Source organism: Antechinus flavipes, chromosome 1, assembly GCF_016432865.1.
Source record: "Antechinus flavipes isolate AdamAnt ecotype Samford, QLD, Australia chromosome 1, AdamAnt_v2, whole genome shotgun sequence".
Classification (NCBI taxonomy): Eukaryota; Metazoa; Chordata; class Mammalia; order Dasyuromorphia; family Dasyuridae; genus Antechinus; species Antechinus flavipes.
This window is the reverse complement of record NC_067398.1, coordinates 482,001,595-482,022,285: the sequence shown is the minus strand read 5'-3', so window position 1 is coordinate 482,022,285 and position 20,691 is coordinate 482,001,595. Positions and strand designations below refer to the sequence as shown.

The following is a 20,691-nucleotide window of genomic DNA, read 5'->3' as shown; positions in this document are numbered from 1 at the left end:
ACTTCTCCATTTCTCTGACTTGGTATATTCTTCTCTCTACTTTCCTTCCACTTTCAGCTTCTTTTTGTATTTTGTCTTGTTAGATTGCAAGTTTTTTTGAGGAAAGGGGTTGGCTTTCTTTTCTGATATTTGTATTCTCCAGTACTTAATACAACTCCTGGAAGAGAGTAGCAATTTAATAGATGTTTATTGATTAATATAGAGATGAGATCTGAACTTTTTAAATAACTCCAAGAAATAGCCAAGAAAAATCTACCCTGCCCACCTCCATCTCCTTTCTTGTGTTGTCTTACCTCATTAGAGAACAGGTAGATGGCAAAATAGAGTTCTGGTCCTGGAATCAGGAAGTTTCAACTTTGTGAATTTGAACTCTGGTCTCAAGATACTTCCTAGATATGTGATTCTAATCAAGTTATTTCGCTTTATTTGACTCAATTTTGTTATTTGTAAAATGAGCTAGTAAAAGAAATAGCAAACCACAATAGTATCTTTGCCAAGAAAACCTCAAAAGGGAGCAAAAAGTATCATGCACTATTGAAAATAATAAAAAACAACAACTTCCCCTATTAAATTTCAAATTCCTTATTCTTAAATGTACAAGTTCCAGAGAAATAATTGGACCTCAGATATGGACATAACTTCCCCCTATACATATACATACAAATATACATAGACAGGAACACAACACACAACACATACACACACACACACACACACACACAAGAATCTTCAACCTGGTTAAAAGGGGAGAGAAGGGAACAAGCGTCCACTAAGTGTCTAATATATGTCAGGCACTATACTAAGTGCATTACAAATGTTATCTCATTTTATCTCTCACTTTGATGAGACCCTCTAGAGCTTGTGCTTTGAAAGCATAGTCTTGGAGAACTCATTTTAAAATTAGTGGAAGACTCCTTTAATGCTAAATTATATACATAGAATGGCCTTTATTTCGAAATCTTTTCATATCTTCCCATTTTCCCTTCTCCAGCTTTTCAATCTCTTTTTCTGTTATGTCTTTACTTATTTTTTCAACTCCTTAGGTTTAACTCTACTGTAAATATAAAAGTTAATATTAAATCAGTGCATCAATTTAATATTAATAGCCATTCAATATTAATTTTTACATTCATAGGAGGTTAAACCTAGGCAGTTAAAAAAAGATGATAGGAAGATCAATGAAAAAACATTTCCTCAAGATGGTGGTAAGGAGCAAGTGCGAAATAGAATATGGAGTTGTAGATAATGTTAATATTTGAGTTTTATTTGAATTTAGGGATTTCTCTGCCTAGAGAAGTTAGACCTGGATTGAATGGAATATGTTTTACATGTGAGTAAAGCTCTTATTTCATTACTTTTTTAGGTTAATCCAATTACACCGGTTACCAAAGTAATAATGATATTTTTTTCACAGAGGCTATTAAGGTGGGACCAATGTGAAAGATTATGACTGGTGGACACAGTTACCCCTAGGCTGACATCAGCACCCTTTTGTGGTTAATACCTACAGCGCCACCTGGTGGCTGTCAATATATTCACACATATTACCTAGTTCTTTAGTAGGATTTGTTAATGATTAGCTGGAAGGGAAGGAAAGAGACATTTTAGGGTATCAATTTTCAAAGGTTTTAGTCTCAGAATTTCCCATTCATTTATATGTTATATCTAATAATGTTTAGCAATAAGATATCAGTCAAAAATATTAGATATTTTAGTCACTTTTTTTTTTAGAATGTTAAATTCTATCAGCATATTTTAAAAGATGATGATATGTTTAGCCATGAATAAAACTTACCGACCACAAGTGATCTAGATCAGGGCTTCTTAAACTTTTTCCACTTATGACCCTTTTTTGCCTAAGAAATTTTTATGCAACCCTGAATATGTTGTGTCAGAAATTAAACATATTAGTATTATTATACAAATAGTTTTAAATATGAAGAACCCCTAAAAGGGTTTCAGAATCTCATAGAAATCCCCACACCACACTTTGAGAACTAATCTTTAAGGAGGAATTATGGACAAAAAAGGACTAAGAAAGTAAAATGCATACTTATCCTATTTTTTTTCCTTTATAAATGCCTAATAACTCTCCTGTTTTATCCATTGAAGAATGTAATGACTTCCTTCTCAAGAGGAAATATCTTACCAGATAAAAGTCCTTTAACAAAAATTTTAAATAACAATAATTAGGTAACAAAACTACAAAGCTATTTCTGAAATGTAAGATTTATTATCATATGTATAAACTATTCTAAATTAATTTATCAAATTTAGTTTGTATTTGTCTGTCCTCATTTTATTTCTATTACAAAAAAACATGGTCAACCAACAAATGCTTACTAAAAGAATAACCAAAGAAAACATTCTCTAGATCAAAGCTTCTTAAGCTGTGGGTTATGACTCCGTGTGAGGTCATGTAACTGAATGTGGGTATTATGAAAAATTTAGCAACAGTAAAAGCAAAAGTAAAATATTCTGCCAAGATTTAATAGTAAGATTAATTTAACTCTTTATGTAAAAATAAGCACATCCATTTGTGTATATATATGTATATATGTATGTATATTTAAATATATGTCTATCTTGCAAGTTTACTTTTTTCTCTAATAAATAGTAAAATTATATGTATACCAAAGAATTGTTTTAAAATAAATTTCTTTATTATTTATTATCTGTAATTTTTATTTCATATACCTACATATCTGGGGTTGCATAAAAATTTCTTAGGCAAAAAAGGGTCATAAGTGGAAAAAGTTTAAGAAGCCCTGATCTAGATCACTTGGGGTTGGTAGGTTTTATTCATGGCTAAACATATCATATATCATCTTTTAAAATATGCTGATAGAATTTAACATTCTAAAAAGAAAGTCACTAAAATATCTAATATCCTTTGACTGATATCTTATTGCTAAGTATATGCACAAAAGACATAATCATATGTTCACCAAAATATTTATCTCAGCTCTTTCATGGTAGCAAAAAACTGGAAACAAAGTAGACATGCATGTACTGGGAATGTTACATGAATGAAATGAAATATTACTAAGCTACAAGAAACAATGAAAATAATGCATATGGAAAAACATGGAAAAACTTATATGATCTAATGTAGCATAAGTAAGAAGAACAAGTAAAATATACATTGATTAAAACAATACTGATGGAAAAAACAACAAAACAATAAAAATTGAGTTTCAAAATTATAATGACCCAACTTGGCCCCAAAGAAGAAAAATGAGAAGACATCGCCCCTAATTTGTTGCAGAGGTAGGAGATCATGGACATAGAACAGTACAATATAAAATTAGACTATGTATACACATATACATATATGGACATGTATGAATATGTACACACACATACACTATGATAGTTTGGCAAAATATTCTTTTTTCTTTCTTTAAATTCATTATTATAAGAGATTACTTGGAGAGGGAGTAGTGGGTAAATACACTGTTAAATATAGAAGATGATGTATAAAATGAAAAATGTCAAAAAAATTATTTAAAACCACTAAAAATATAAAATTTATATCTTTATAAATTATATATATATATATACACACATGAGTGTGTGTGTGTGTGTGTGTGTGTGTGTGTGTGTGTGAATGTGTATATGTAATGACAATTATTAAGACTTGGGAAAGACAGAGTGACCAGGTTCACAGTTCCTGGTAGCTGTCCCTAAAGAATATCACTTCATTAACCTGATACTCCATTATAAGATATAAGTAAATTTTTTTCTTTTTTTGTAATTTTATAGATATGTGCTTGGAAGGGACTTTTAAATTAATCTAGTTTGCTAACCCTCTTATTGAAAGTGAGGGTCAGAGAATTAAATTACTGAAGGTTACAAAGATCATTAGTATTAGCATAGCCAAACTGAACCAAGGCTTCCTTTTGCCTCCTCATCCTGATATTGTTAGGTTAAAAAAAAAAAAAGATATTGTTAAACAAACTAGAAAAGATCAATTAAAAAAGAAAAGCTACAAAAACTACAGAAAGTTACATTACTTAAGAAAAAAAAGAAAATTTCACTTGAAAATCTAGACCTAAAAGTACAAGTCTGGTGACAAGAGAAAAACTTCCTAATTTTCTTTAGAGCCAGGAATGTCTAAGTTTTTTTGCTCATATTTCTTTTAGTCAATTTTTTTCAAAAGCATAAGCACCTCAAAAGAGAATTAAATTAAATAATCAAAGCAAAGTTAATTTAATTAAAGTAAACAATGAAAAATAAGTCTTTGGTAACTCAGTAATTAAAATAATATAAAAATGTTATCTAATAATATATCAAGGACAGAAAAAGTTGTTATTAAATGAAAAGTTAAGTAACCGAAAATCTATGACTTTAGTTCAGGGATTAGATCTTATATCTATTCATTTATCTAGCCCATGCTTTTCAAAACAATGTGTGTAGAGTGGTTAAATATGAAATGCTAAACTTAAGGAAGTCCACAGCTGGCTGTCAGATTGGACAATTTTGTGCTGCTATTCCAAAAAGGATCAGTGGTCACCAAGGTTCATAGCTTTACCAAGAGCTCCCCCCGCCCCAACTTGGCAGCTGTAGCATGTACAATGTACAAACACACACACACACACACACACACACACACACACACACACACACCATTCCTTACAAACAAACAAACAAAAAAACAATCTTATTATTCCTTTTTGCTCAACACAAATTCATATGTGGCCCAGGCTTTCAGAGTTTTGTCCAATTCAGCGTCCTATTTTATCCTTCCTTCTAACCCATTTCCTGATGAAGCATGCTCTCTCATAGTATTTCCAGGCATTACAAACACAGAGTTCTTTCTGTCTGGGCCCAAGGACCAGCTTTCAGTTCTAGTCTGGACCGCCTTTCCTCATAGTGACTCAAACTCTGGAGACATAATGGGCAGAATGGAGGCCTAAAAGACTTCAAGTTCTTCCTCACATACTTAATAGCTGTGTGATCCTGGGAGAGTCACTCAATTTTTGTTTGTTTTATTGTCCTTATCAATAAAATCGAGATAATAATAGCATCTGCTTCTCACGTTGATGTAAGGATCAAATGAGATAATAATTGTAAAGTACTTGGCACAGTGCCTTGTACATGGTAAGTGCTATCTAATTGTTAATTTTCATCATCATCATCATCATCATCATTCTATTTTGCTCACAGAATTTCCCTAAATTAACTTTGATATTATGAAAGTACTGTAATTTGATTAGTGTAGACATGCATGTTCTCCACTGACAGAGATTATATTTCCTGCATATTTTGTCAACCTCTGTTATTCCTGGTCCAAGGTTTTCCCATAAATTCTTCTTAAAGGATCTTTGAAGATCTATTCAATGTGTCCTATAAACAACAAATGCACTATATAAACATGAGCTATTATGCTATTTCTTTTTAATAATTTGAAGATGCCATTGAGTCATATGTTTAGAGATAGAAGAGATCTACAGAGTATTTTGTTAAACTCCTATTGTATAGATGAGAAAACTATGTTCAGAGAGGTTGTGATTAACCCAAATTCTCACTCTTAATAAGTTGGAATTCAAATTCATGACTTCTGCTAACAAACTCTGTATTCTTCCCACTGAAGAATGGTGACACAGTAAAAAACTGTCAATAATATTATTTCTCAATTTAATTATAGGATTTTTTCCATTTTTCCCAGGTTAGTCATTCTTAGAAACCAAAATGTGTCTTTTCAGTTCCAGCTGACCCATCTTATCATTTCTCCTTCTAAAATACCCTTCAAATTATTAAAAGAATCAAAGAAATAGCATAATAGCTCATGTTTATATAGTGCATTTGTTGTTTATAGGACACATTGAATAGATCTTCAAAGATCATTTAAGAAGAATTTATGGGAAAACTTTGGACCAGGAATAACAGAGGGTGACAAAATATGCAGGAAATATAATCTCTGTCAGTGGAGAACAGTACTGTAGGAACTGAGTGTGGATCACTACATAGCATTTTCACTCTTTTTGTTGTTGTTCGTTTGCAATTTATTTTTTTTTACTCATTTTTTTCCCTTTTTGATCAGATTTTTCTTGTGCAGCAAGATAACTGTATAAATGTTTACATATATTGGATTTAACATATATAATATATATTGGATTGGGGGGAAGGAAAGGAAAATTTGGAACATTGGGTTTTGCAAGCTTCAATGTTGAAAAATTATCCATCCATATGTTTTGAAAAGAAAAAGCTTTAATAAAATAATAATATAATATATATAATGTAATAATATATAATAAATAAAATAATAAACCACCTCTCATATACATCTTTTTCTTTCCATTCACACAGCCGCTCATTACTTTTTACCAGGACTATGGCCATATCCTTCTAATTGGCCTTTTCCTCTCAGCTCACTTCTCATTCTAACTGATCCTTTAGTAAGTTGCCAAAATAATTTTTTTCTAAAATACAGATTGACCATGTCAATCCTCTCCCAATAATAATTTAGAGTGATTATGATATCCCTATTATGAATATGAAGTCATCTGTTTGGCATTAAAGCTATTCATAACCTCATACCAGCTGATATTTCTAGTTTTAGTATACATTTCTTACCTTTATGTACAACTATACTAGCCCAAGTACACTCCACCTCCTATCTCTTTGCTTTTATATTTTCCCCTCCAGCATGGACAGTTTATTGTAGACTTCCTTCATGGGGAAAGCTTTGAAATGCTCTATGGCTCTATGCAATTAGCACTACATCAACTCTGAATGACAGGATTTGAAGTAGGTAATCATCAAAAGGAAATTCTTTTCTTTTGATCTTTGCCAGGATACTCTCCATGATTCAAGTGAACACTTTTAGCAAATATATAGCTTCCTGTTTAACACCAGCTTAATGTCAATACTTATAGGGTCATTGACCAAAGCAATCTCTGTAGTGGAGCCTAAAGAGAGGCTTGAGTAAGTATGATGTACTGGTAACAAACACTTTGCCTGGGGAGAGATGTTGAGGCTAAATTTTGTTCTATGGACTCAAGCGAATTCTTGAGATCATGGCAAAGAAACAGAGCAGCATTTTATGTTTTCTACACAACTAAGTCAGTAGTATGACTATAAAGATGTACTCCACCATAGCAAATCCTCTTTAAAAGCCTATTCCCTTCATATATTTTCAGATGTCCTTGACAGATATAGACATAATTCTCAAAACCAATTTTTTAAAGTTCATAAAACAAATATATTAGTTAACAGTAGTTCTTCTTGGTTACCTTTTCTTTTTTTGGAAGAAAAAAATTTATTTTCCAATCTTTACAGGTTTGTCCCCACTTTAAGATGTGTTGATATTCAATCCATGGGTACTTTTAAAAATGCATAACCCTGATAATGAATTTCTTCTGTATTTACTCGATCAGGGTCTTCTCAGATTTCCAATTTCATCTTAAATGCTACTGCCTCTTCTTCACACTAGCACTGCCTCCACAGAATCCAAACACTGTGTGTTTACTATCGTTGGTAGTACTAAGAAAACAAATTGGTGCAAGATGTTGGAAGATCAATTAAGTTTTGGATTTATTATTCTTCTATTGCCATCAACAAATGTTCTTGAGAACACACAAGCTAATTGTATTTTATATTAAGTTTCCCATTATTTTTTTCACTTCCCACTTCTTTGTCCTGTTTTTGTTTTTTTTTTTTTTTTTTTGAGTCAGTGACTACTTAAAATCTTTCTTGTGTTTGTTTTGTAAGGCAATCAAGTTTAAGTGACTTCTTCAGGGTCACACAGTTAATTAAGAGTCATGCCTGAAACTGGATTTGAACTCAGGTCCTCAGGGTTCTAGGACTAGTATTATATTTTATATACCTATATACAATCCACCTAGCAGCCCATCTGCATTCTTCTGCAAATGAACTTGTACTCTTAAGCTGTCACTTTTATTTACCATAACCTCTTTTAGCAAAGCTAATAAGAAGTTTTCAGAGGTTTTCAGGAAAGATGATTTCTGTATTCTTTTGGCCAGCTCTTTGTTGTGACTATTTAGTATTAGTTAATCAGCTCTAAGAAACTATAGCAATCAATAACTTTTACTTCTCATTTATCAGAACTGATAATTTGTTTTAAGTTTGAGTTAGAGCTGATAAAATTGTTATTGTTTTAAATTTTTTCCATTCTTTAGCTATTCTTTAGAGAAGTCAGATATGATGTTGTGCACTTGTAATCTCTGGAACAGGGAAGTTTAAGCTGGTGGATCTTCTGAAGTTTGGAGGTATGAGCTATAGAGGGCCAAACTGAGGTGTTGTCTTCATTAGTTTGGTATCAATACTATAAGCCTCTGAGACCTAAAGGCCATTGAAAGGAAGTGAACTGAACTAGATCAGAAACTTATGAGTAGGATAAGGTCTACATTTACAGTGTGGGTTGATAGGAAGACTCACTGTCCAAAAAAAAATGTGTATAAATGAATGTATGTATGCATATGGGTGTATGGAAATATTTATGTATATATGTATATTTATTTTCTTATATTCCATTATGATGTAAGATCGCTGACAACAAAGACTATTTTTAGTTTTGTCTTTTTATCTCAGCAACTAGCAATTTTATATTTAATAAGAAAAAGATGTCAAACAACGAGAAAAAAATCATAGCTGCAAAAACATTAGAAACTATTAAATCAAATGCCTACTTTTTCATCTCTCTAAATTTTTTTCTGTTTAAAAAAGATGAGGTTTTTTTGTTTCAGGGACAATTTTTGTTTGTTTAAAAAGAATTTAAATTGTGAATCACCCAAAGAACAATGAATGAATATGGTAGGCTTTAGGATGGCAAAATTTATTACTAATAAAAAATTATAGTATGAAAATTATCATAAAAATATGTATAACCTTAAAAGTAGGTAAGATAATAATAAAATCATGGATAACAGATACTGAGATTTTTTAATACTGATACCCACAAATTGCTACAAGTCCTAAGGCCTAGGGTTGTGGTCTCCAACTTGTGGATCAAGAATGACAAGGAAGGGGACAGTTAAGGAAGAATTATTGTAAAGAGACATCAGTTCTATATTGCACCAATATTTTCTGTGCATTTTTTTCAATCAATAGATAGTAAAAGTACAACAACAAAAGTACTATCATGTGTTAGGGATCTGGGAAAAAAAGATGATTGATGGGAATAGTGAAATTCACAAAGTCTGGTAGTCACTGACTTAGAAGTCACCATAATGGGTAGATCATCTATAGATAATTTATGGCAAGATATATATAAAAATTACACAGGACTAAAATTAGGCATGAGGAGACAGAGTAAAAAATGACAGATTAAAGGCAGGAACTTACCTAACCTCTTCCCCAAACCACTAAGTATTCCTTTAAATAATGACTCAACACCCAAAAAGACCAAATAATTTTTAGGTCAGCAGAAAATAATTTTTTTAAGTCAACAGAAAGAGTCCACTGTGCAGTTCAGGTACAGGCCAGTACAGCTCCAGTCTGGCCCCAGACCCAGACCAACCTCTGGATCAGCAGCAGTACTGGTGGTTTCCAGACCTCTCAGCTCAGAGACACCAAAGAAGACCTGGAAGGTCTGCACAAAAAGTCTGGAACCAGGGTGGGAGCCTAGAATCCAATATCAGTGCTGGTAGGCCCATCTCTAACCCCAACCCCAGATCTGGCAGGGACCCCAGTGTCTGTGGGTCCCAGTGGGACCTCTGAATCAGCAGCAGTGCTGAAGGCTTCTGGATCTCTCAGCCGGGGGATAACAAGGAGGACTCAGAAGGTCAGTGGAGAAGGTCTGTAGTAAGGGGCTGGGAATTTGGTGTATAGTACAAGTTCAGATCAAGCTAGCACAGCCCTGGCCCCAAACCCAGTGGCTCCTAACTTCAGCAACTTGTTTTGGTGCACTAGATCTTACAGTTACAGCGAGGCAGGACACTCCTAACAGCTCCAGGGCAGAAAAAGAGTGTTTATGATCAGTTCTCTGAAAACAGCCACACAAAACCCCTGAAGCTTGAGAGCTTCATACACCCTGGAAACAGAACCCTACAAAGAGTTAAAAGCTGGGGAAAATGAGCAGACAACAATAAAGGTTTCTGACCATTAAAAGTTATTATGGTGACAAGATAGATTAAAATATACTCAGAAGATGATAAAAAAGTTAAAGCTCCTACATCCAAATACTTCAAGGAAAATAAGAATTGGACTCAGGCCATGGAAGAGCTCAAAAAGGATTTTGAAAATCAAGTAAGAGCAATAGAGGAAAAATTAGGAAAAGAAATGAAAAAGTGCAAAAGGAAATACAAAAAGCTAATGAGGAAAAGAATTCCTTAAAAAGCAAAACATGGCCAATTAGGAAAGGAGGCTCAAATTGAGCAAATGGAAGGTAATGACTTTGTAAGAATTCAAGATACAATAAAACAAAAACAAACAAAAAAAAAAAAACTTTTTCTTTCAAAAATAAAATAAAATAAAATATAGAAAAACTATGAAATATCTCATTGGAAAAACAACTGATCTAGAAAATAGATCTGAGAGATAATTTTAAAATTATTAGTCTACACATTTAACATATATTGGACTACTTGTCATCTAGGGGAGGGTAGGGAGGAAAGGAGGGAAAATTGGAACACAAGGTTTTGCAAGTGCTAATGTTAAAGAATTGTCCATGCATATGCTTTGAAAAATAAAAAGCTTTAATAAAAATAAATAAATAAGTCTAAAAAAATTATTGGTCTATATGAAAGTCATTATAAAAAAATTGGCTGAACATCATCTTTCAAGAAATTATCAAGGAAACTATCCTAATATTCTAGAATGAGGTAGAGGGTAAAATAGAAAACTGAAAGAATTCACCAATCACCTCCTGAAAGAGATGACAAAATGAATATTCCCAAGAATATTATAACCAAATTCTGGAATGCCCAGGTCAAGGAGAAAACATTGTAAGCATCCAAAAGGAAACAATTTAAGTAGAACCACTGTTAGTATAACACAAGATTTAGCAACTTCCACATTAAAGGACTGGAGGGCTTGGAAAATAATATTACAGAAAGCAATGGAGCTAGGACTACAACCCAGGATTACCTATCTAGCAAAACGTAGTCATTCAATGAAACAGAGCGTTTTCAAGCATTTGTGATGAAAAGGTCAGACCTGAATAGAAAAATTTGATTTTCAAATACAGGACACTGAAGAAGTATAAGGAGTTCATCAGGAAAGTGATATCATAAGGGACTTAATAAGATTTGTCTGTTTATATTCCTACATGGGAAGATACTTGTAACTCATTAGAATTTTCTCATTATTATGACAAAAGGAGTATATATAGTCAGAGGGCACAGGTGTGAGTTGACTATGAAAGGATATATTTTTTTTAATGATGAAATTAAGGGTGAGAAAGGAGTGTACTGGGAGAAAGGGAAAAGGAGAGGAAAAAATGGAATAGTACAAATTATCTGCCCTAAAAAAGAGGCAAGAAAGAGGGTCAGAGAGGATGAGAGAATGAACTTTATTCTTCTCAAAATTGGCTCAAAAAGGAATTAACATATTGTAGAGGGCTGAAACTTTGTATGATTGATTTTAAAAGATGTTAACTCAATGGAATTGATAAGACAATAGTTATCTAGTTTAGTGTGGTGATTAATAGTTCTCTAGTTCAGTGTGATTGAATTAATCTTACAACAAATAATGGTTCCCTAGTGATATGATGATTGCCTTTAAATCATTATGATGAATGGATTTAATTGTAATAGTGTATTTAAGAGGCCAGAGTCAGATCTAGAAAGGGACTGGAACAGACTCAGGGAATACAGAGGACTGGAGGCTGGAGCACAAGCTCCCAAACTTAGGGAGACTTCAAGACAGAGACCATCATGGTGGTCCTCCTGTCTTCCCCACAGAAACCAAGACACATTCTGAAGGACCTCCAGAAAGCTGGCCCGGGCCTCAGGCAAGGAAACAGACTGTGAAGGAGATAATAAACAATTTGGACTTTATCCCTGGCTATTCTCATAGTGATTTCTTGGTTGAAATGAAGGCTGGTCCAGAGACCTCCAGAAAACTAACCAGAACACTACAACATACATACTCAATAGAGGAAGAGGAATCTAGATTACCAGGAAAATCTGAGGGAAGTGGGACATGGGAAGGGGGAAGGGTGATAAAAGAGAAAGCATATGGTGGGGTAGTATAATCAGTACTAAGAAACTTAACACTTGTGAGCAGGGACAGGGTATGTATGAAAAGAGAATAAATGGAGGGAAATACAGTTATTAATAGTAATTGTAAAAAAAAAAATTAAAGCAAATTTCTCTGATAAGGCCTCATTTTTCAAACATAGAGGGAACTGAGTCAAATTTATTTTAAAAAAAAGAAAAAAAATGCCCCAGTTGATAAATGATCAAAAGATATGATAAGTGCCCAAAGGGCTATAAATTCATGCAAATCCTTTGACCTAACAATACCACTACTAGGCATGAATACCAAAAGAGATTTGTAGGGAAGGGGGGAAAGAAAATTATTTATAGCAACTCTCTTCTCAGGGCAAAAAAAATTGAAAATTGAGGAGATGACCATTAATTGGGAAATGGCTCAATAAATTGTAATATGTGTTTTTGATGGAATATTATTGTTTTATGGGAAATGATGAGCAGGATGCTCTAGAAAACTAGAACAAGACTCCTTTTTTCCTGCCCTTGTCTTTGATTATCCTCTTAATAAACAGTTGCAAATATGGATAAGAAAGGAGGCTAACCTGTTTGCTGGTTTCTATCAACCTATAAAAAGCCCTATGTCCTTTTGTTTAGGGCCACACACTTTGGAAACTAATCCCATGTGGTTAAGTCAATATAATAAATTTTCCAATAAAAAAATTAATATTTCTCAAATCATCTCTATATTTTGGCAAAAAACATGCAGTCATACTCTCAAGTACTCTAGAAAATCCTCTATAAACTCAAGCAAAACAAAATGTATTGTATACAAAATAATAGTAATGCTCTGGGATGATTACTTGTAAATGACTTTGTTATTCTCTGTAGTACAATCATCCATGACTACTCTGAAGGATTTATGATGAAAAATCCTACCCAAACTTAGAGAAGGAACTGATTGTGTCTGAATACAGATTGAAGCATTTTCTCTTTCTTTATCTTTCTTTTTCACTTAATTTTTCTTAAGAGTTTTTATTTTCATTAAGAGTAGGAGATCGAGATTTTCCTCCACAACTGTTGACCTAAAAAATTGCATCATGTATATTCTTGAATTTGTACTTATTTTGTTAAATATTTCCATTAAATGTTAATCCTGAGTCAAATTGTACTTGAGAGTATGACTGCATGTGTTTTGCCAAAAAATAGAGATGATTTAAGAAATATTAATTTTTTTATTGGAAAATTTATTATATTGACTTGACCACATGGGATTAGTTTCCAAAGTGTGTGGCCCTAAACAAAAGGACATAGGGCTTTTTATAGGGTTGATAGAAACCAGCAAACAGGTTAGCCTCCTTCTTTATCCATATTTGCAACTGTTTGTTAAGAAGATAATCAAAGACAAGGGCAGGAAGAAAGCAATCTTGTATGAGATTTCTGTCACTATCATTATACAAGAGGTTTCTGACAGAGAAGGAAACAAGGGTCTTTTTCAAACCCAATTTCCCAAATCCAGTTTTTCTGGGAGGTTCTAACACATGTACCCTATGGTCTCAGTGTTAGCCTATGCTTACAAAAGCAAGCTGGTTTGTGGTAAAATTACCAATTGTTTTCAACTAGCACCACTAACACACACACACACATACACACACACACACACACACACAAATTCATCAGCTATTAATTAAATGCCTACTATGAAAGAACATTCATCTACCTATTGAAGAAATCCATATCAATGTCCCTGATTTCAATGGGGTTTAGAGCTTAGTAGATGACATAAATATACCTAGTGGTCATGACAAGGGGGGACCCCGAAACTCTCTCTAAAACTGTAATTGGCTGAGGCTTGAGTTGATGCACTGAGGTCCCAAGCACATAAGGCTAAATAGTAATTGGACCATACTCTATTAATATATATGCTTGGAGAAAGAATGGCCCCCACCCACTCTTTGTGCAAGTCCTGATGTGTTGTATAGGAAATGACGATTTTGGTGGGTGGAGGCAGGGGAGTGGAAAGGGAAGTGGAAAGAGAGACTGCAGGCTGGTGTCTTGACACAGTTGCTCGCATTGCTATTGCAACCATCCTTCACCTCCAATCCCCCTCTGCTAGCTGGTTTCCTATATGCTCATATTGTTATCGCAATCCTTCCTCACCTCTTCACTTCAATAAAGATTGAAGATTTTTCCCTTAACCTGAATTCCTGACTCTGGCTGATTTTAAATATGCCTCCTTTTAAAAAAAATTTTAAATAAAACTCCTTGAAGGAGAGATTCTCCTTGAATTCTGGCCTCTGTAAAAGACCTCCACCCAAAGGAAACAGAATAAACATCTTCATTCTCTTATCTAGATAGGGCTAGTTGAGTCCAGAGTTGGAGATTCTAAGCTCATTGAACTAGAGATTAGTGGAGAAACACTCATTCAATTCTAAGAGTCTTTATTTAAATTCCAGCTCAAGTTGTACCAGCCTCCATCAAGAGCAAACCCCAGCTTGTAGCCAAGGCCTCAATTATAAAATGAGCCAATTTGGGGCTCAGTCCTTACAGAGGACCTAATATGCCAAGGAATCTCTCTCCCTGGCATAGCAGCAACTCCCTGCCTGCTGAAATGATATTCCCTTTCAGCATTACCCTCTCTTCATCTTCCTCACCTATTTCCCTAACAAGACTTTATACCTCTCTGTCAGGATTTCTCTGCTAAAAATTCTCTATCTCTCTTCTAGGACTTCTCCACTAGAAACTTCATATTTCTCTGTCAGGACTATTGCCACAAAGGAATTCAGTCTTTCTATTCATGCATAGCAAAGGCTGACTTCCCAATGCCAATAATAAACTTCTTTTTACCAGTCTAGCTTTTTGGGTTCATAAATTCCTTTATTAAGAATCTCTGCGCCACCTAAAAGGAAGTCCCCACAACTCCCTACCCTGTGCCAAATCCTAGAGGGATTTAGGGGAGCCAAACTTCTTCATTTGATTCCCTGAACCCCGAACATACCACTAACCTCATCATTTAACTCCCTGACCACCAGGAACTCTAAACTCATCATTTATAAACATTCTAAGCACAATTGAGTTTATGAAATAGAGATCTAATGAGATCCATTAGAAAATTCTTACTATTGAAGAGAATCAGGGAAAAGCTTGATTAGCTATTGTAAAATTTAGGTTGTATCAAAAAAGTACTCTTTGGGCATTGTGGGTAAATTCATGCAGCTAGAAATTCTATCACTTTTTTCTGTTTTTAAATATTTTCTTATGTCTAAGTTTAAAACTCAGCTCAGATTTATATGGAACACAATTTTAAAAATTCTACTGGGAATTAAAAAATATATAAAATTCTTGCATTCTCTAACTAGGGAACTTCCCTTTATATTCTATTTAAACTTCATAAATCCATTAGAAATGCACCTGGCAAAGCAATTATTCTAGGCATCAGCTAATTTGCTAGACTTCCTTTTCTAAGGGTATGTGGTTCTACTTCAGACAACCAATTTCCATAGCAAATAAGGAAGATTTAGTCTCTTCCCTGGTTATAAACTAGCTAATTTAAGAGTACTATTATCATATAACTATAATAGCTACTAGCCAACTAGCATCTTCAAGATGTGGCAAAGACATCTATAACTAAGAATTTTAATAATTGAAGCAAAAGGCAGGAAAGATACCCTGAGCTATTTGGGGTTATTGATCAAAAGAGAAATTCTGGGACACTACCTCAAAAGAAGTAAGGGGTTAGAAAGAGCTCACACTCTGATCATTCAATTCAATTCAATCCAAAAAGCATTTCTTAAGTACCCATTTATGTGTAAGACACTTTGTTAGTTACCAAGGACACAAAAACAAAAGGAAAAATCATCCTTTCTCTTCAGAGGCTTAAAATTCTTTGTGAAGGTGCAGATGAGGTAGCTATAAAATGAAGACAGGGAAGTAAGTATATGTGATATTAAAGAAAGGAGAGAATACTATAACTAAAAGGATCAGGAAGGTTTCCCATAGCTAACTATAGACCAAGGAGGTAAGGAATAATAAAAATTAAAATAAAGACAACATCAATATAGCATAACCTATTAGGTACTAGGTACTGTGCCAAGCACTTCACAGCCCTGAGGGAAAGATGCTATTATTATTATTCTGCATTTTACAGATGAGGAAATTGAGGCAAACAGAATGCTAAGTGAACAAGGAAAGCATTTTTAATAGAAATTTAAAGTATGTGAATGTGAAATCACTTGGGAAAGATAGGCTGAAGCTAGGATGTGATGGGATTTAAATGCAAAATGGAGAAATCTATATTTTAGCTTAGAGGCAACAAAGAGGTACTAAGGCTTTTTTTTTTTTTAGCAAAGGTAGACTGTAGGCTAACTTATACTACTTCAGGAAAATCAGTCTGGCAAGTATGTGTAAGATAAATGGAATAAAGGAGAGATTACAAGTCTACTGCAATAGGTAATAAGGGTCTGGATCAATTTTTGCTATATTAGTGGGATAGATACACTTGATTTTGTGAAGATAAAATTGATAAGACCTGGCAGTTGACTAGATAAGGCCAGTGAGAGAGTTATGAGATGCAGCTCTGAGAATCCTAAGGGAGAGGGGTGTCTTAGAAGTGCCACAAATAATGCTGCATGAGAGCTGCTCCACCTTTATTAAATACTCTTCAAGAAGCCATTGAATTCAATAATGGGTACAACCCTACTCTTATCACTGCTCAGTTGTACCTCTAAGCCACAAAATCAATGACTTGAAGCTGTTCTTTGTTTCTCTTTCCCATAAAATTATCTTCTTCTGGCTCTTTGCTCAATTCCCTTAACTTGGAGACAAAGTCCGTTTGGGAATTCTTTCACTATACCCTCCACATTGACCTGGGGACACTAATCTTATTGGAGTGTCTTCTGGATCAAAAAATTGACACTAAGAAGTTGTGAACTTGGGTCACTGAAAGGATGGTGATACTCTCAGCTTCAAGAGGGGAATCTGGAATATGCATTGGTTGAGTGGTAGTAAAAGTGAATGTCCAGCAAATTAAAGTGAATGACAAGACAAGTAGCAAGAGAATGAGAATGGAACAATGTCACAAAAGCTGAGGAAGTAAAATATCTAGGAGAAGGAAGTGGACAACAACATCAAAAATAAGAAGGGTGGGAATTGAGAAATGACTACTGGAGTTTTGGAGAAAGGGATATTAAAACAATGATGAAGAGAACTACTGAATGGAAAATTTGATATTTCTTCAAAAGGAAAACTATAAATTAAGCAAGCTATGGGATCAGGTTCGTTTTCCTCTGCCTTTATTGGCAAAGAGTTCCCAGGATATAGGTGGTTGGAGTAATTCTGGGAGGATGTAGAATAAACTGACTCAGCCCTAATCTACCCAGCTCATATGTTGAAACCACATGTTTCAGGGGCAGTAAAAGGCATGCCTTTGTTTAAATTTGAATCTATGTGTTGCTTCCCCATCTGCTGTAGTTTTTGTGCTTAGAATGTAAGGTTAGATTCTCAATCAATGGGGATGAGCCAGTAGGGGTGGGGAGTTAATGTTGCATCAGAGAACATATATATTGCCTCTGCTGCCTATGCTCAGAACCTCTCTTTCACCCTCATATGGTGAGAGTGGCTGTCTGTTTCTGATGAGAAACAAATAAACTTTCTCCTTACACCTTGAGAGATCTCTGACATTTATTAATTGGATGGGTTGCATACCATACACTACCAGTGATTGGTTCAGAAAAATAAAATCAGTACTTGCTCTGCAATTTATGGTTTTTATGATATGCCTGAAATACTAAGATCTATAAGGACTTGCCTAAAAAGCTCTATATATTTGTATTTAATCTTGAGAAACAATATATTTTACATGATAGTAAGCAAGGTTACCTACATGCTGGTTCCACACCCAGACTTGTCTCCTGACATACTCTTCAGCTTCCTCTAGCTTTTTCTGAAGTTAAAAACTTCTCTATTGTTCTCATCTTCTCCTTCTTTGGATCTCTTCCCTATAACTTTATTTTTTAATAGCATTTCCCCAAATGGTATGCTCATCTTATCCAAATTGTTCTCCAGAATTGTTGAATTAGTTCACCACTTCATTAGGGATGCTTTGGTGTTCCAATTTTCCCAAATCTCCTCCAACATTTATCATTTTCTTCTCCTATCATATTAACCAGTCTGCCTATCAGACTTTAAAGGGATCTTTTTTTTTTTTTTTGGTCTGAACCCTTCTACCCTTTTTCATTTTTCTTCTTTCTCAAGAAAAACATCAAAGATCTCTCTTTTCATGTCTAAGACCTATACTTTCTAAGATAGTGTTATTGAGGGATGAGATATCCTAACAGCAATGTAGGTCCCTAGGCTAGTGTCACAGGTTTTGCAAAAGAATTCCCAGTCCCGGTCTTTAAGTGAGGTTTGGCAAAAATGGGTTTATTTTTCACAAGAAGCTCTTTCTCTTAGTGGGACCTTTTCTGATTAGGAAAATAGCAAAGATTGGGCTACAGAGTCTTGAGTTTATTTAGCTTTCTATGGTTTAGGGGTAGGGAGTGATTTGAGTGATTTGACTAATTTCTAAATCAATAAGGGTGGTGATTGTTTCCCAAACCAAAATGATTCCCAGATCAATTGGAGGTGGGAGTTTCCCATAGGAGCCAAGTAGAAGAATGAGGAAGGGTTAAGATTCAGGGTTTTTCCAACTCAGGCCTACCCCCCCCTTCTCAAAGATCAGGGGGACATAGAGTCCTATTACATCATTATCTCCTGCAATCTCTAAGGATTTGAATTTAAGAATACTGAGTTTTAAATCAGATGGCCTAGATTGGAATCACAGCTTGCTTATTTAATAATTTTGTGACTTTGGGTAAATAAACTCTTCTGGACCTCAGTTTCCTCATTCAAAAAATAAGAAGTTTGGACTAGATAATAACTAAAATTCCCTTGTAGTTCTAAATCCATGATCATATATTGTTATAAATACATGTTGATATATTTCTTTTTTTTGGTACCTTGCAAATACTTTTCAGAATTTCAGAGCTCAGAGGTCTTCTGATATAGCCAACAAACGAGCAAAAATTTGTTGCTTGTTATAGGGTCACTTCTTTCTTAAGCACACTAGATCATTAGCTCAATGTTTATTCTAATTCAGAAGCAATAATTATGTTCAAAACAAAAAAAGATGCAGGTGAAAACTAAATGGAAAATTTATTGATGTAATTTTTGGATACCTTTTTTACCTAGGAGTCAAAGAAACTTTACTAATTTAAAAAATAGTACAAATTACAATCTCAAACCACCATTCCTCCCAAATATGTACAATTTTCATAACTTTTCTTTTAAACTACTAGTAATATAAATATATGTATATATAGATAGATGTATATATATTATCAATCTATCTATATATGTGTATATAACATATGTGTGTAAAGGTCTGTGTTTGTGAATATTGCCTTGAATCTGATAAACTCAAGAAATGACATCAGTCAGTGCTTTCCTAAGAGTCTAGATGTCATGTTGAAGAGAGAATACAATGGAGACAGCACTCATCCTGAAGTCAGGAGAATCTGAATTCATATCTCATCTATGACAATTTAATGGCTATATGACTCTGGTCACTTAAATAAACTGTATGCCTTAAGTTTCCTCATCTAAAAATGAGAATATCACATGTCATTGTTGTTGTGAGGAGGGAATGTTGAAATGAATAAGCAAACACATAGTACCTATGATGTTGCGGGCACTTTTGCTAAACATTTTTATAAACAACTCATTTGATCTTCATAACTATTATCAAATGAGTTAATAACTGAAAATTCTTAGCAAGTTCCAGCTTAGCTGGAACATTATAAATAACTACCCGAATGTAAATTATTATCATCACCAACTGTAAAGGGCTGAAACTCTGAGTTGATGCACTGAGGTCGGACAACCGAGCACTTAAGGCTAACTACCAATTGGACAATAATAATCTATTAGCATTTGCTTTTGAAAACGGCCCTTCCCACTATTCTGAGCTGGTTCAATCTTTTGGTGTATACAGAGAATTGTGGGAAGAATTAAGGTGTGGAGTAAGATAAGCCAGGATCACTTTGGCAGTAGAGGTGGAAAAGGAAGGTTGCAGAGATCCTGTGTCCATCCCCTTCACTTCTACCCCTAAAGACCAAGAATAAAGACCAAGGACTTTTACTTATCCTGACTCCAGCTGATTCTAAGGTATTCAGGGCGCTAACTCAGTCTTCACAACCAACATCATCATCATGTAAATAATAGGATCCTCTTCATTTTCTTTTAAACTAATATTAATAATTATATTAAATTTTGTCCTAAATACTCTCCCTTGTGACCTTCTGCACCCCTCCCCCAGTCTTTCTCATGTTCGGTTTTGTTTTTAATTTCTCTGGAAGAAATAATTCCCAATTTCTCCATTAATTTTCCTCCTTATAAGGATTCTGAAATAGCAAATCACAGAGATCTTTGATGTATCTATCAACAATCTCAAAGGAATCAAATATAATCAGAAGGATGACAGTGAGAAAGAGGTGATGTCATGAAAACCTCAGAGTTTCTTCAGATATCTTTGACCTAA

At 34.1% G+C, this 20,691-nt stretch overlaps 1 protein-coding gene across 1 annotated transcript in view; it reads right to left on the bottom strand.

Moving 5' to 3' along the window:
• Positions 1-20,691, bottom strand: part of CCDC178 (coiled-coil domain containing 178) — a 644,800-nt gene that overhangs the window by 274,535 nt on the left and 349,574 nt on the right. The window lies entirely within an intron of this gene.